The sequence below is a fragment of the Trachypithecus francoisi genome, unplaced genomic scaffold (genome assembly GCF_009764315.1).
Source record: "Trachypithecus francoisi isolate TF-2019V2 unplaced genomic scaffold, Tfra_2.0 Lachesis_group1, whole genome shotgun sequence".
Lineage (NCBI taxonomy): Eukaryota > Metazoa > Chordata > Mammalia > Primates > Cercopithecidae > Trachypithecus > Trachypithecus francoisi.
Window position 1 is genome coordinate 44,708,002 of NW_022681454.1, and position 17,603 is coordinate 44,725,604.

General features: G+C 39.7%; 1 protein-coding gene across 5 annotated transcripts in view; it reads left to right on the forward strand.

Moving 5' to 3' along the window:
* Positions 1–17,603, forward strand: part of ABCG2 (ATP binding cassette subfamily G member 2 (Junior blood group)) — a 134,279-nt gene that overhangs the window by 44,465 nt on the left and 72,211 nt on the right. Inside the window, exons 2-3 of one of the 5 annotated variants that reach the window (XM_033214123.1) lie at positions 204–249; positions 16,006–16,085. The exons of 1 other annotated variant lie outside the window; for it this stretch is intronic. The gene's annotated coding sequence lies outside the window, so the exon portion shown is untranslated. Of the gene's footprint in view, positions 1–203; positions 250–16,005; positions 16,086–17,561; positions 17,599–17,603 lie in introns of those variants that run through there. 3 more of the 5 variants (XM_033214124.1, XM_033214125.1, XM_033214128.1) reach the window with 3 other exon arrangements.

Genomic DNA, 17,603 nt, shown 5'->3' on the forward strand with positions numbered 1-17,603 from the left:
CACATCAACCTCCCAAAGTGTTGGGGTTACAGGCATAAGCCACTGTGCCTGGCCCCAACCACCATTCTACTCTATCTCCATGAGTTCACTTGTTTTGATATTTTAGCTCATGCAAGCAAGTGAAAACATGAGAAGTTTGTCTTTCTGTGCCTGACTTATATCACTTGACATAATGACCTTCAATTCCATTAATTTTGTCGCAGATGCCGGGATCTACTTTTTTTATGGCTGAATAGTATTCTGTTGTGTGTAAGTACCACATTTTCTTTATCCATTCATCTGCTGATGGACACTTAGGCTGTTTCTAAATCTTGGTTATTCTGAATAGTGCTGTAATATAAACATGGGAGTGCAGATATCTCTTTGTCATACTGATTTCCTTTTTGGGGGGTATATACCAAGCAGTGGGATTCCTGGATCATATGTAAAGTTCTATTTTTAGTTTTTTGAGACACCTCCAAACTATTCTCCGTAGTAGTTGGACTAATATATATTCCCACCAACAGTGCACAAGGGTTCCCTTTTCTCCCTCCACATTCTTGACAGCATTTGTTATTGCCCGTCTTTTGGATGAAAACTGTTTTAACTGGGATGAGATGATATCTCATGATAGTTTTGATTTGCATTTCTCTGATCAATGATAATGAGTACCTTTTCATGTACCTGTTTGCTATTCGTATGTCTTCTTACGAGAAATGTCTGTTCAGATATTTTGGCCATTTTAAAATTGGATTATTAGTTTTTTTAATAGACTTTTTTCAGTTCCTTATACATTCTGGTTATTAATCCCTTGTCAGATGGGTAGTTTACAGATATTTTCTCCCATTAATGTGGTTCTGTGGTTTTTCTCCTCACTTTGTTGATTGTTTTCTTAGCTGTGCGGACATTTTTAACTTGATGTGATCCCATTTATCCATTTTTGCTTTAGTCGTCTGTGCTCATGGGGTATTACTCAAAAAAACTGGACAACAGTTCAATATCCTGGAGATCTTCCTCAATGTGTTCTGTTCTTTTAGTAGATTCATAGTTTGAGTTTTGTTTTGTTTTGACAGAGTTTCACTCTTGTTGCCCAGGCTGGAGTGCAGTGGCATGATCTCAGCTCACCACAACCTCTGCCTCCTGAGTTCAAGAAATTCTCCCTCAGCCTCGTGAGTAGCTGGGATTACAGGTGCCCACAACCATGCCCAGCTAATTTTTTGTATTTTTAGCAGAGATAGGGTTTCATCATGTTGGCCAGGCTGGTATCAAACTCCCAACTTCAGGTGATCCACCCATCTTGGCCTCCCAAAGTGTAGGGATTACAGGCGTGAGCCACCTTGCCCGGCCATGAGGTCTTAATATTTAAGTTTTTAATCCATTTTGATTTGGTATTTGTTTATGGTAAGGAATAGGGGTCTAGATTCATTCTTCTGAATATAGATACCCTGTTTTCCTAGCATCATTTATTGAAGAGATATTCTTTTCCCAGTGTATGTTCTTGGGACCTTTGTCAAAAATGAGTTCACTGTAGATGTATGGAATTGTTTCTGGGTTCTCTATTCTGTTCCACTGGTCTGTGTGTCTGTTTATATGGCAGTACCTTGCCATTTTGGTTATTATAGCTCTGTACTATAATTTGATGTCAGCTAATGTGGTTTTTCTGGTTTTGTTCTTTTTGCTTAGGATGGCTTTGCCTATTGTGTGTCTTTTGAGGTTCCATATAAATTTTAGAATTTGTTTTTCTGTTCTTATGAAGAATGCCATTGATATTTTGATGAGGATTGCATTGAATCTGTACATTTCTTTGGGTAATGTGACATTTTAACAACAATGATTCTTCCAATCTATGAACATGGAATGTCTTTCCATTTTTGATGTCCTCTTCAATTTCTTTCACTGCTATTTTATCACTTTCATTGTAAAGATATTTTACTCCTTTGATTAATTTCGAGGTACTTTATTTTATTTGTAGCTATTGTAAATGGGATTACTTTCTTGATTTTTTAGATTGTTTGCTACTGACATATAGAAATGCTACTGATTTTTTGTATGTTGATTTGTATCCTGAAACTTTAGGATGCAACTATTAGGTCAGTTCTGATAGTTTTTTGCTGGAGTCTTTAGTTTTTCCAAATATGAGATCATATCATCTGCTAACAAAGATAAATTTGACTTCCTCCTTTTCAGTTTGGATGCCCTTTATTTTTTTCTCTTATCTGATTGCTCTAAATAGGACTTCCAGTACTATGTTGAACAACATTGGTGAAAGTGGACATCCTTGTTTTGTTCCAGATCTTAGAGAAAAGGCTTCCAATTTCTCCCCATTCAGTATGATACTAGCTGTGGGTCTGTTATATATGGGTTTTATTATGTTGAGGAATATTCTTTCCATACCTAGTTTTTTGGAGATTTTTATCATGAAGGGATGTTGAATGTTAGCAAGTTTTTTTTCAGCTTCAATTGAAATAATCATGTCTTTGTCCTTCATTCTGATGATATGATGTATGACATTAATGGATTTATATATGTTGAACAATCTTTGCATCACTGGGATAAATTCTACTTGGTTATGATAAATGATGTTTTTGATGTATTGTTGAATTTGATTTGCTAGTATTTTGTTAAGGATTTTTTCATCAATGTTCATCAGCGATACTGGCTTGTAGTTTTCTTTTTTTGATGTGTCTTTGTCTGGTTTTGGCATCAAAGTAACCCTGGCCCCATGGGATGAGTTTGGAATTATTCCCCCTTCCTCTATTTTTTGGAAGCATTTTGGTAGAATTGGCATTTTTCCTGAAATGTTTGCTAGAATTCAGCAGTGAAGTCATTGGGTTCTGAGTTTTTCTTTGCTAAGAGACTTTTTATTATGGCTTCAATCTTATTACTTGTTATTCGTCTGTTCACATTTTGGATTTCATTATGGTTCATTCTTAGTAGGTTGTGTATTTCTAGTAGGAATTTATTTCTTCTAGGTTTTCCAATTTATTCTCATATAATTGCTTATAGTGACTCTAATGATCCTTTGAATTTCTGCAGTATCAGTTGTTATGTCTCCTTTCTCATCTCTGATTTTATTTGTTTTTCTCTTTTTTTCTTCATTAGTCTAGCTAAAGGTTTGTCAATTTGTTTTTAAAACACCAACTTTCAGTTTCATTGATTTTGTCTATTGTTTTCTTTGTTTCAGTTACATTTATTTTGCTCTAATCTTCATAATAATCTCCCAAACAAATGGAGTATCTCTCTCTGTGCTCAGCCACCTGGAGCTAGGAGAGGGGTAACACAAGCACCCCTGTGGCCACCACCACTGGGACTGCACTAGGTCAGACCTAAAGCCAGCATAGCACTGGGCGTCACCTAAGGCCCATGGTGATCACTGCCTGTCTGCCACCTATGTTCACTCAAGGTGTTAGGGCTCGACAATCAGCAGGTGGTGAAGTCAGCCATGCTTATGTCCTTCCCTTCAGGGCAGCAAGTTCTCCCTGTCCTGGGCAGGTCCATAGATGTCATCTGGGAGCCAGGGACTGCAGTTGGAAACCTCAGGAATCTACCAGGTTCTGTATTCCACTGAGGCTGAGCTGGAACCCAAGCAATAAGACAAAGTCCTTCGCACTTTCCTCTCATTTCCACAAGCAGAGGAGTCTCTCCCTATTGCCCAGTACTGTCCCAGGCCTGTGGCAAGTCCTTCCTGCCCCAGGGTTCTTCAGTCACAGCTTGTATTGAATTGCTGCTAGGTTTGGGACTCTCCCTTCAGGCAGTGGGCTCCCCTCTGGCTCAGGGCAGGTCCTGAAATATCATTTAAGAGCCAAGGCCTGGAATCAGGGACCCCAAGAGCCCATTTGGTGCTCTACCTCACTGTGCTGAGCTGGTACCTAAGCTGCAAGACAGTCTTCATTACACTTGAGAGTACTCCTTTTCTTAAGCAGAAGTGGCCACTCCCCATAGCCACCACAGCTAGGAATGTGCTGAGTCACAGCTTAAGCCAGCAAGTCTCTGAGTCTCACCAAATGCCCACAGCAAGTACTGCCTGGGTACCACTACTGATTATTGAGAGCCCAAGGGCTCTTTGGTCAGCAGGTGATAAATCCTGCCAGGACTGTGTTTTTCCCTTCAAGGCAGCAATTTCACTTCTGGCCCAGGGTGTTTCTAGAAATATTATCCAAGAGCTAGGGCCTCACAACTCTGACTGGTTTCCTATTCTACTGTGGTTGAGCTGGTATTGAAGTTGCAAGACAAAGTCATCTTTACTCTTCCCTTGCCTCTGCTCAAGTGGAAGGGAGGAGTTTCTCCCAGAGCTATGAGCTGCACTGCCTGAGCTTGGGTAAGGGTTGGTGCAAGCACTCCCTTAGCTGCCCCAGCTTCGTGTCTCACTAGGTCATGTTGCCCTTCAAGTCCACTGGTTTTGAGCCCAGCATAGCACCAAAACTTCCAGGAATTGCTGTTTTCGTGGCCCATTCTGCCTTTCCAGTTTATTTAGAACCCCAGAGCACTTTAGTTCACAGTGATAAGGCTTGCTGGAACTCTGGTCCTGACCACTGGGATAGGCAAATTCCCTCTGGTTACATCTGGTCTAAATGCTGCCTGCATCAGCATTGGTTCTGCCCTGTGTTCCTTCCACTGTGACAGGGCAGCACTGAGTTCCAATGCGGAGTGTTCCTTTCCATTATGACAGGGCACCACTGAGTTCCAATGCAAAGTCCCATAATCACTGTGCTCTCCCTTCCCCAACACACAGATTCTCTCTCCATGGCATGTGGCCACTGCTATGAGATTGGGGAGGGGTGGTGTCCGCAATTCAAGACTGTCTTTCCTTCCCTCTTCAGTGTTGCTTTCAATGATATGAAGTTAAAACCCATACTATGATCGTTCATCTGATTTTTGGTTGTTGTGAAGGTGTTTTTTGGGGTGGATAGTAGTTCAATTTAGTGTTCCTGTGGGGAGGACAATTGATGAAGGCTCCAATTCGGTGATCTTGTTCCACCTCCTTTCTCTCCTCCTTAGTTTTTATTACATAAAAATATTTATGTTTATAATATTTCAATTATGTTCTACAATATAATCATAATTTCCACAGGGTAATATTCATTTTTTTTTTCTTTTGGGAGAGTCTCGCCCTGTCGCCCAGGCTGGAGTGCAGTGGTGCGATCTCGGCTCACTGCAAGCTCCACCTCCCGGGTTCACGCCATTCTCCTGCCTCAGCCTCCCAAGTAGCTGGGAATACAGGCGCCCACCACCAGGCCCAGCTAATTTGTTTTTGTATTTTTTGTAGAGACGGGGTTTCACTGTGTTAGCCAGGATGGTCTCGATCTCCCGACCTCATGATCCACCTGCCTTGGCCTCCCAAAGTGCTGGGATTACAGGCGTGAGCCACCGCACCCGGCCATTCATTTTTATATAAATGCATTTAATGTGTGTTTTCAGTCTTTTTGCTTCTCTTTTCCAGAACTCTTTTTATCTCTTTCAATTAGCTGGGTTTTGATGTTAAGTAGTATTTTTCAACTAGTGTTCGTGGACATTGACTAACCTGACTTCTTTCATGATTGAGAGTACTTGCTATAACTTGACACCATTTAGAAGGCACATGGAGAAATACTATGACTTCAGGAAATTAAGTATAGAATAAGCATATTTCATTGTTAAGGAAGATGTGACATTTAAAATTAAATTTACTTTAAAATTTGTAGAGGGTGGGTGGAGTGGCTTATACCTATAATCCCAGAAGTAGGAGGCTAAGGCGAGAGGACTGCTTGAGTCCAGGAGCTCAAGACCAGTCTGGGGAACATACTGAGACCCTGTATTTACAAAAAAAAGAAAAAATTAGCCCAATGTGCTGGCATGTGCCTGTGGTCCCAGCTATGTGAGAGGATCATTTGAATCCAGGAGGTTGGGGCTGTAGTGTGCTGGAACTGGGCCATCGCACTCCAACCTGAGTGAAAGAGTGAGACCCTGTCATAAAAAAAACAAAAAAGCATTCTCTTTGGTTTCATTATTGTATTTATTATCTGCCTATTAAAAGTAAGTTAATAGCTTTCATTAAAGGAGTTGATAAAAGATGACATGAGATAAATAAAAAAATTATGAAGAGAACAGGAGAGGAGGAAATGATATTAGTAAATACTGGGTTAAGAATAATCAGTACTCATATCAAGCTGGGTGCAGTGGCTCACACCTGTAATCTCAGCACTTTGGGAGGCCAAGGCAGGTGGATTGCTTGATTCCAGGAGTTCAAGACCAGCCTGGGCAACATGGCAAGGCCCTGTCTCCACAAACAAAGAAAAAAAATGAGAATAATCGTAATAATTAAAAACAAAAATTAGATGTGTAGATGGAGCATTTAAGGACTAATTTTCTAATCATTACTATCAATACATCAGGAGAAACAATACTTTTCTGTAGAGAACTCTGTGAGGAATTTTTCACAAGGGTTGTTATATATGGAGTATTGGAAACATGACACACACAAAGGATGAATAACATAGCAAATGTCTGTAGTGTCCCCAAACCATTATCCCATCATAACCTAATGCCGTGCTTGCTTCAGATATTTTTATTTCAGAAATAAAATAGAAGAATACAAATTATGCTTCCTAAATGCTATTTCTCACTCAAAGGCATCAGAGCTTCTTAGATAAATGGTTGGTTCCAGATCTGAGGCAGGAAATGAAAAATGAGCCTGGAACATGTTGTTATGCTAGAAAATAAGAATGCACCCAGAGACTACTAACTTGAAGGCAATTTGAAGGGCCTTCCACTGGCCAAGATATTTTGGGAATCAATAAGAATAAATGCAATTATGTGTTTAAATAATTATGTGTTTAAATTATGTGTTTAAATAGTAAATACATTATGTGTTTAAATCCATGAGTCCATGAAGATAAACAATTCATTGGCCAGTCACCTTTGGATTGTGATACAGAATCAAACTTGTTATTTTGAAAACAAATAAAGGAAAAGAGTCTAGCAGTTACTCTGCCTGTTTTGAACATACTGGACCTCGAGGTAAACAAATTCTTAATGAAGTATTCTCTTTAAATAAAATTTCCAGCTAATAAATGAAGAAGGGATTTTATAAATGTAGCCTACTACAAATTTGTAACCCCAATGAAATACTTAATGGGTCTAGTAATAATAATCAAAAGAAGAGAGACAATCAGGCATTTGGAGCTTCCTAATGGGAGTATACAACACCTAGGATGCATTCTTGTCAAATGATTGGACCTGAATCTACTCAAGTTTTTAGATTTAAAATTTTGCAGTAAACAATGGAAGGCAAAAGGATGTGATTAACGAAACTATTTAGATGCAATCATATAGACCATAACAATTCTGTTTCTTAAGTAAATCAATTGTGTAGCAGTTTGCTAGGGCTGCCATAATAAAATACAATACTTGATTTAAACAACAGAAATTTATTTTCTCACTGTGTCTCTTTGTGTTTCCAAATTTCCTCTTCATATAAGAACACCACAAACCTGACAAAAACAAGCAATGGGAAAGGACTCCCTATTTAATAAATGGTGCTGGGAGAACTGGCTAGCCATATGCAGAAAACTGAAACTGGACTCCTTCCTTATACCTTATACAAAAATTAACTAAACATAGATTAAAGATTTAAATGTAAAACCCAAAACCATGAAAACACTAGGAGAAAACCTAGGCAATACCATTCAGGACACAGGCATGGGCAAAGACTTCATGACGAAAACAACAAAAGCAATTGCAACAAAAACCAAAATTGACAAATGGGATTTAATTAAACTAAAGAGCTTCTGCACAGCAAAAGAAACTATCATCATCTGGGCATGGTGGCTCATGCTTGTAATCCCAGCACTTTGAGAGGCTGAGGCAGGTGGATCACCTGAGGTCAGGAGTTCCAGACCAGCCTGACCAACATGGAGAAACCCTGTCTGTCTCTACTAAAACTACAAAATTAGCTGGGCGTGGTGACGCATGCCTGTAATACTATGTGGCCATAAAAAAGAATGAGTTCATGTCCTTTGGAGGGACATGGATGAAGCTGGAAGACATCATTCTCAGCAAACTAACACAGGAACAGAAAACCAAACACTGTGTGTTCTCACTCACAGGTGAGAGTTGAACGATGAGAACACATGGACACAGGGAGGGGAACATCACACACCAGGGCCTGTTGGGGGATGGGGAGCAAAGGGAGGGAAAAGATTAGGACAAATACCTAATGCATGCGGGGCTTAAAACCTAGATGACAGGTTGATAGGTACAGCAAACCACCATGGCACGTGTATACCTACATAACAAACCTGCACATTCTGCACATATATCCCAGAACTTAAAGTAAAATAAAAAGAAAAAAAAGAACATGAGTCAGGTTGGATTAAGGCCCACCATAAAGGCCTCATTTAATTTAATCACTTCTTCAAAAACCCTGTCTACAAATAAAGTCACATTCTGAGGTATTGAAAATAGCACTTCAACATGAATTTCTCGAGGACACAATTCTGTCCATAACAAACTGTAAGGGGGAAATAAGAGAGTGTGAGTGGGATCCTTTCAACTAAACAAGTCTGAGACACATCGGCCAAAAGTAATATGGACATATTTGGATTTTGATTTGAAAATTTAAACATTAAAAATTATGAGACAATCAGTGATATTTGTTTTTTTTTTTTTTTTTGAGATAGAGTCTCACTCTGTTGCCCAGGCTGGAGTGCAGTGGCGCGATCTTGGCTCACTGCAAGCTCTGCCTTCCGTGTTGAGGCCATTCTCCTGCCTCAGCCTCCTGAGTAGCTGGGACTACAGGCACCTGCCACCACGCCCGGCTAATTTTTTGTATTTTTAGTAGAGACGGGGTTTCACCGTGTTAGCAAGGATGGTCTCGATCTCCTGACCTTGTGATCCGCCTGCCTCCCAAAATGCTGGGATTACAGGCTTGAGCCACCGCGCCTGGTCCATAATTCCATTTCTTAAGTAAATCAATTGTGTAGTAGTTTGCTTTCTGAAATCTGTTTCAAAATAATCTGTGGGAAAGAGGGGAAAAGGTCGGTGTCAATGAAAGAAAGATTGGCCACTAGTTGATGATTGATACACAGGAGTTTGTCATACTATACTTTCTACTTTGGAAATGTTTCAAAATTTCCATGATAACAAGAAAAAGTGAATTTGATGACCAACACAATTGAGGACTTCCATTTTTAGCGATATTGCAGTGTTAGAAATCCTAAAACCACTTGACCTACATAATAATGAAAAATACTTGATAATGTGTTAAAAACTGCTTTTCAACGTTTAGACGAGTCCACTAAGATCGGTAATGGAACAGGAGCAGAGATCAGGCAATTAAGCTACTCTTCGAAGTCCCTGTGTGCCTTGAACCCTGCAATGCTATTTATGACCTAAAAAGTTCACTACACAGAGAAGACAGGGAACAAAGCCCCGAGTCCACACAGAATGAAAGCTTATCTTCATGCATACTGTCTGGAGCTCAGAATGGGCAAGCCAGAAAAAAAACCTATCCTGTAAATGTAGAGAAAACATTTCCATCTTGGACTGGGCTATGAATGGAAGTTTTAAAAAAGAAGAAATAAAGCCTCCTTTAAGAATGTGTAGCCACTGGCCAGATCTTAAGTGGTTTGGGATCTGAATCAACATTCTTTGCATGACTGAAAAACCACAAGTCTATACTTTATTTACTTATTAATTTAATTAATTAATTAATTATTTTCCCCCGAGACAGAGTCTTTCTCTGTCTTCCAGGCTGGAGTGCAGTGGCGTGACTTGGCGCACTGCAACCTCTGCCTCCTTGGTTCAAACAATTCTCCTTCCTCAGCCTCCTGAGTAAGCTGGGATTACAGGTGGGTGCCACTGTGGCTGGTTCTTTTTTGTATTTTTAGTAGAGAGGGGGTTTCACGAGGTTGGCCAGGCTGGTCTTGAACTCCTGACCGCAGGTGATCCACCTGCCTCCGCCTCCCAAAGGTCTGGGATTACAGGCGTGAGCCACCAAGCCCAGGAATTTTTTTTTTTTTTTTTTGAGATGAAGTTTTGCTCTTGTTGCCCAGGCTGGAGTGCAGTGGCATGATCTTGGCTCACTGCAACCTCCGCCTCCCAGGTTCAAACAATTCTCCTGCCTCAGCCTCCCAAGTAGCTGGGATTACTGGCGCCTGCCACCATGCCCAGGTAATTTTTGTATTTTTAGTAGACATGGAGTTTCACCATGTTGGCCAGGCTGGTTTCGAACTCCTGACCTCAGGTGATCCACCTGTCTCGGCCTCCCAAAGTGCTGGGATTACAGGGATGAGCCATAGCACCCAGCCTTTTTTATTTAATTTTAGAGATGGGGTCTTGCCATGTTGCCCAGGCTGGAGTGCAGCGTCTACTTGCAGGCACAATCATAGCACACTGTGGCCTGGAACTCCTTTGGCCTCAAGTGATCCTCCTGCTTCAGCCTTCTGAGTAGTTGGGATTACAGGCACATGCCATCATGCTGGGCCCCACACATCTGTAATTCAAAGGCTGTCAGGATGGGTAATATTCCCAGGTATCTGAAAGCAAACACACACTTTCCCAGATAAGTGTATTCTCCTCAGTCCTCAAAGAATGCCTACAGATAGGTAGCCAATAAAAAATTCATAATTAAAAAAAAGAGATCAAGCAAGCCATAGATAATAGAACCAGAAACACAAAGACTTTGGATATTATAATTACCAGAATTAAAGTAAATAACTCTGCTTGAAATGTTTTAAAATGTGAAGATGGCATTGAAAACATGAGGAAGAACAGGAGACAATCAAATAGCCAATTTGAAAAACCACGAAATAGTACTTTTAGAAATAAAAAACCCTAGCCAGCTGTGGTGGTGTGTCCCTGTAGTCCTAGCGCTCTGGAGGCTGAGGCAGGAGGATGGCTTGAGGCCAGGAGTCTGCGAACAGCCTGGGCAATGTGGTGAGACCCTGTCTCCAAAAAAGTTGTAAAAAAAAACATTAGCAGGGCATGTTGGTACGCGCTTGTAGTCCCAGCCACTCTGGAGTCTGAGATGGGAGGCTTCCCTGAATCCAGGAGTTTGAAGCTGCAGTGAGCTATGAATTGTGCCACTGGACTTCAGCCTGGCAACAGAGAGTGACCCCATCTCTAAAATAAAAAATAAAAATCATAGAAATTAAAACCCTGATAATTGAAATTAAGAATTCAAATGGATAGAAGATTAAACAGGAGGTTAATACAACTGTATAAGGAATTAGTGACCTGGAAAATATACCCGAGGAAATTACCCAAAATCCTGCTACAGAGAGAGAAAGATGTGGAAAATATGCAAGGATTAGAAAGAAGTTCCATCAGACTGTATACAGTAGTCCACCCTTATCCACAGTTTTGCCTTCTGTGACTTCAGTTACAGGTCCTCAAACTTGGTCCAAATATAGGTGAGTACAATGCAATATGATATTCTGAGAAAGAGAGAGAGACTCTGGGCACGGTGGCTCATGCCTATAATCTCAGCACTTTTGGAGGCCAAGGTGGGTGGATCGCCTGAGGTCAGGAGTTTGAGACCAGCCTGGCCAACATGGTGAAACTCCAGCTCTACTAAAAATACAAAAAACTGGCTGGGCGTGGTGGTGGGTGCCTGTAATCCCAGCTACTTGGGAGGCTGAGGCAGGAGAATCACTTAAACCCAGGAGGCGGAGGTTGCAGTGAGCCAAGATCGTGCCATTGCACTCCAGCCTGGGCAACAACAGCGAAGCTCCATCTCAAAAAAAAAAAAAAAAAATCTATCTGTCTATCTGTCGATCTATCTATCTATCTATCTATCTATCTTTCATAATAATAATAATCAAACTCCCAAAGGTCAGGGATAAAGAATAAAACCTAAAAGCAGCAAGAGAATAGAAACAAGTAACATACAATAGAGGTGCAATACATCTGGCAGCAGACTTTCTGTGGAAACCTTATAGGCAAGGAGAGAGTGACGTGACATTTCTTTTCTTTTTTTTTTGAGGCAGATTCTTGCTCTGTTGCCCAGGCTGGAGTGCAGTGCATCATCTCGGCTCACCACAACCTCTGCCTCCTGGGTTCTCCTGCCTCAGCCTCCCGAGTAGCTGGGATTACAGGCGCATGCCACTGTGCCCGACTAATTTTTGTATTTTTAGTAGAGACAAGATTTCACCATGTTGGCCAGGCTGGTCTCAAACTCCTGACCTCAAGTGATTCGCCCACCTCAGCCTCCCAAAGTGTTGGGATTATAGGTGTGAGTCACTGCGCCCAGCGACATGACATATTTAAAATGCTGAGGGGAAAAATACTCTTACCCTAGAATAGTGTATCTGGCAAAAATATTCTTCAAACAAGAAGGAGACACAAAGACTTTCCCAAATGAAAGCTGTGGGACAACTCAAAAGCTGAGGGATTTCATCAACACTAGACCTGTCCTACAAGAAATGTGAAGGGAATACTTTAATCAGAATGAAAATGACATTAATGAGCAATCAGAACTCATCTGAAGGTACAAAACTCACCGATAATAGTAAGTCCACAGAAAAACAGACTATTATAACACTGTACCTGTGGTGTGTAAACTCTTATCTGAAGTAGAAAGACTAAATGATGAACCAATAAAAAAGAACAGCTGCAACAACTTTGCAAGACATAGTACAGAAGATACAAATAGAAACAATAAAATGGTAAAAAGCAATAGGATGAAGTTGAGGCATAGAGTCTTACTAGTTTCCTTTTTGCTTGTTTGTTTCTTTACACAAACAGTGTTAAGGTGTTACCAGCTTAAAATAATGGGTTATAAGATAGTATTTGCAAGCCTCATAGTAACCCCAAACCCTAAAACATACAACAAATACAAGAAAAATAAAGCAACAAATTAAATCGTATCACCAGAGAAAATCACCTTCACTAGAAGGAAAACAGTAAGGAAAGAAAGATGACCACACACACACACAAAAATAATAAATAAATACTAAAATGGCAGGACTAAGTCCTTACCTACCAATAATAACATTGCATGTAAATGGACCAAATTCTCCAACCAAAAGACATAGAATGGCTGAATGGATTTAAAAAAAGAAAAAAAAAAAGCAAACCTGGCCAGGCATGGTGGCTCATGCCTGTAATCCCAGCACTTTGGGAGACCAAGGTGGGTGAATCATCTGAGGTCAGGAGTTCGAGACCAGCCTGGCCAACATGACAAAACCCGTCTCTACTAAAAATACGAAAATTAGCCCGGCGTGGTGGTGGGTACTTGTAATCCCAGCTACTCAGGAGGCCGAGGCAGGAGAATTGCTTGAACCCGAGAGGTGGAGGTTGCCGTGAGCCAAGATTGCACCATCGCACTCCAGCCTGGTCAACAAGAGTGAAACTCTGTCTCAAAAAAAAAGTAAGACCCAATGATCTTGGGGACATTGCAGTCTCCAGCTATTACTGTACTGGGGCCTAGCTCTTTAGCTCTAATAATATTTGGTTTATATATCTGGGTGCACTAGACTCCACTAAAGAAAAGCCTAGACCCGATGACTTAATTGCTGAATTCTATCAAACGTTTAAAGAAGAACTAATACCAATCCTACTCAAATTATTTCAAAAAATAGGGAATACTTCCAAACTCATTCTGTGAGGCCAGTGTTACCCTGATACCAAAATCAAAGACACATTAAAAAAATGAAACTATAAGGAAACATCTCTGATAAATACTGATGCAAAGTCCTCAACAAAATATTAGCAAACTGAATTCATGATACATTAAAAAGATCATTCATTATCACCTAGTGGAATTTATCCTAGGGATGCAAGGATGGTTCAACATATGCAAATCAATCATTGTGATACATCATGTTAATAGAACGAAGGACAAAAACCTTATGATTATTTCAATTGATGCTGGAAAAGCATTTGATCACTTTCAACATCGCTTCATGACAAATACCTTTTTAGAAAACTCGGTATAGAAGGAACATACCTCGATATAATGAAAGTCATTTATGACAGACCCACAACTGGTAACATACTGAATGGGGAGAAACTGAAAGCCTTTTCTCTGAGATCTGGAACACAACAAAGATGTCCACTTTCACCATTGTTATTCAACATAGCACTGGAAGTCCTAGCTACAGCAATCAGCCAAGACAAAGAAACAAAGGTCAACCAAATGGGAAAGAAGTCAAATTATCCTTGTTTGAGATGTGATGATCTTATATTTGGAAAAACCTAAGGACTCCACAAAATAATTATTAGAACTGATAAACCAATAAAGTTGCAGGATACAAAATCAACATACAAAAATCAGTAGTAGTTCTATGTACCAACAGTGAAAAATCTGAAAATGAAATCCCACTTACAATAGTGACAAATAAAATTAAATACCTAGGAATTAAAGAAGTAAAAGATCTCTACAATGAAAACTATATAACACTGATGAAAGAAATTGAAGAGGACACCAAATAATGGAAAGATATTTCATGTTCATGGATTGGAAAAACCAATATTATTAAAGTGTTCATAGTACCCCAAATAATCTACACATTCAATTCAATCTCTATCCAAATATCGTGACATTCTTCGTTAGAATAGAAAAAACAACCCTAAAATTTATATGGAACCACAAAAGACCCAGAATAGCCAACCTATCCTCAGCAAAAAGAACAAAATTGGAGGACATAACATTATCTGACTTCTGATTTTACCACAGAGCTATAGTAACCAATAGAATCATACTGGTATAAAAATAGACATATAGACAAATGGAACAGAATAGAGAACCCAGAAGCAAATCCACACACCTACAGTGAACTCACTTTTGACAAAGGTGCCAAGAACATACACTGAGGAAAAGACCACCTCTTCAACAAATGATGCTGGGAAAACTGGATATTCATATGCAGAAAAATGAAACTAGACTCCTATCTCTTGCCATGTACAAAATTCAAATCAAAACAGATTAAAGAGTTAAATCTAAGACCTCAAACTATGAAAGTACTCTAAGAAAACACTGGGGAAACTCTCTATGAGATTGGATTCAGCAAAAATTTCCTAAGTGATACCCCTTGAGCACTGGCAACCAAAGCAAAAATGGACAAATGGGATCATATCGAGTTAAAAAGCTTCTGCACAGCAAACGAAACAACAGTGTGAAGAGACAACCTACCGAGAGGGAGAAAATATTCGCAAACTATCTAGCTAACAAGGGACTAATATCTAGAGTATATATGGAACTCAAACAACTCTATAGGAAAAAAAAAATCTAATGATCTGATTTCAAAATGGACCAAAGATTTGAATAGCCATTTCTCAAAAGACAATACACAAACAGCAAACAGGCATATGAAGAGGTGCTCAACATCATTGATTATGAGAGAAGTGCAAATCAAAACTACAATGAGATATCCTCTCACCTCAGTTAAAATGGCTTTATCCAAAAGACAGATAATAACAAATGCTGGCAAGGATGAGGAGAAAAGTGAACCCTTGTACACTGTTGGTGAGGATGTAAATTAGTACAATCCCTATGGAGAACATTTTGGAGGCTCCTCAACAAACTGAAAATAGAGGTACCATTTGATCCAGCAATCCCATTGCTTGGTATGTACCCCCAAAGAAAGGAAATCATTATGTCAAACGGATATCTGCACTCCCATGTTTGTTGCAGCACGGTTCACAGTAGCGAAAATTAGGAAGCAACCTAAGTGTTTGTCAACAGATGAAGGGATAAATAAAATGTGGTACATATACATAATGGAGTACTATACAGCCATATAAAAGAATGAGATCCTGTTATTTGCAACAACATAGATGGAACTGGAAATCATGATGCTATGTGAAATAAGCCAAGCACAGAAAGCCAAACATTGCATATTCTCACTCATTTATGGGATCTAAAAATGAAAACAATTGAAATGGAGATAGGGAGTAGGAGGATGGTTATCAGAGTCTGGGAAGGGTATTAGGGGTGGGAAGGAGGTGGGGATGGTTAACAGGTACAAAAAAATAGAATGAATAAGACCTAGTATTTGATAGCACAGTAGGGTTACTATAGTCAATAATAATAATTTTTTTTGGCAGGGAGCCAAGAGTCTTCCTCTATCCCCCCAGGCTGGATTGCAGTGGCACCATCTCGGCTCACTACAACCTCTATCTTCCAGGTTCAAGCAATTCTCGTGCCTCAGCTTCCCGAGTAGCTGAGATTACAGGCGTCTGTCACCACACCTAGCTAACTGTTTGTATTTTTAGTAGAGACAGGGTTTCGCCATGTTGGCCAGGCTGGTCTTGCACTCCTGACCTCAGGTGATCCACCCGCCTTGGCCTCCCAAAGTGCCGGGATTACAGGCGTGAGCCACCTCGCCCAGCCAATAACAATTTGATTGTACGTTTTATAATAATGAAATGAGTATAACTGGATTGTTTATAACACAAAGGATAAAATCTTGAGGAGATGGCGACCCCATTCTCCATGATATGATGATTATACATTGCATGCCTGTACAAAATATCTCATGTATGCATAAGTATATACACCTACTGTGTACCCACAAAAATTAAAATTAAGAATTAAAGAAAATAGATTGGCTGATGGCCTTGTCACACACAGTATAATGCTTCTTAGTCTAATATTATGATGACATAGGGAAGAGTAAAATGTAGTTCTAGATGAGATGTTGCCATCATATATTAGGTATGCCAACCAGATTGAAAAAGTGCCAAGTCACTGTATAATGAATCATAAGTTTATTTAATGCTGCTTGTGCTTTAACTTTAGTTGCTCCCACAAATAATATCTTATCTCTATAGGCAATAAAATGTTTATAGTAGTCAGAAATGGCTCATATGAAAGGTCAGTCTTTCATGAAACTCTTCTCCATTTTCACAGCAAGGCAGATTCAGGTGAGGGTAGATAGGTTCCTGAATTACGTTAGCTCACCTTTATTATTCAGACAACAAATATTTACTGAGTATTCCTTGTGTTCAAGGCACTGAACTAGGTAATATATGGAGATATCCTGAGATGTAAGACATGCTTTCCTATACCTCATAATTTTCCGTTTGTGAAATTCCAAGATTTTCAGACCTTGATGTCAGCTCTAGCTTCTTTGTCTTTTACCTTCAATATTCTATCAGTCACCAGCTTCTGTAAATTCTTCATTTACAATGTTTCTTTGATGCCTCTTTTCTCAGTTTAAGTCATCTCTTTAGTTCAATCATTTTTTTTTTTTAATTTCCAGACTGATCTCTGCCTTCCCACATCCCCCCATCCATTCTGTACATGAACAGAATAACCTTTTTTTTTTTTTTTTTTTTAACTTTTACTGTAGGTTCAGGGGTATATGTGAAAGGTTGTTGTATAGGTAAACTTGTGTCACGAGGGTTTGTGGTGCAGGTTATTTCATCAACCAGGTATTAAACCTAGTACCCAAGTTATTTTCTCTGCATCTCTCCCTCCTCCCAACCTGCACCCTCTAGTAGACCCCAGTGTCTGTTGTTTCCTTCTTTGTGTTCATGAGTTCTCATCCTTTAGCTCCCATTTATAAGTGAGAACATGTGACACTTGGTTTTCTGCTCCTGCGTTAGTTTACTAAGGATAATAGTCTCCAGCTCCATCCATGTTCCTGTAAGACATGATCTCATTCTTTTTTATGGCTGCATAGTATTCCATGGTGTATATG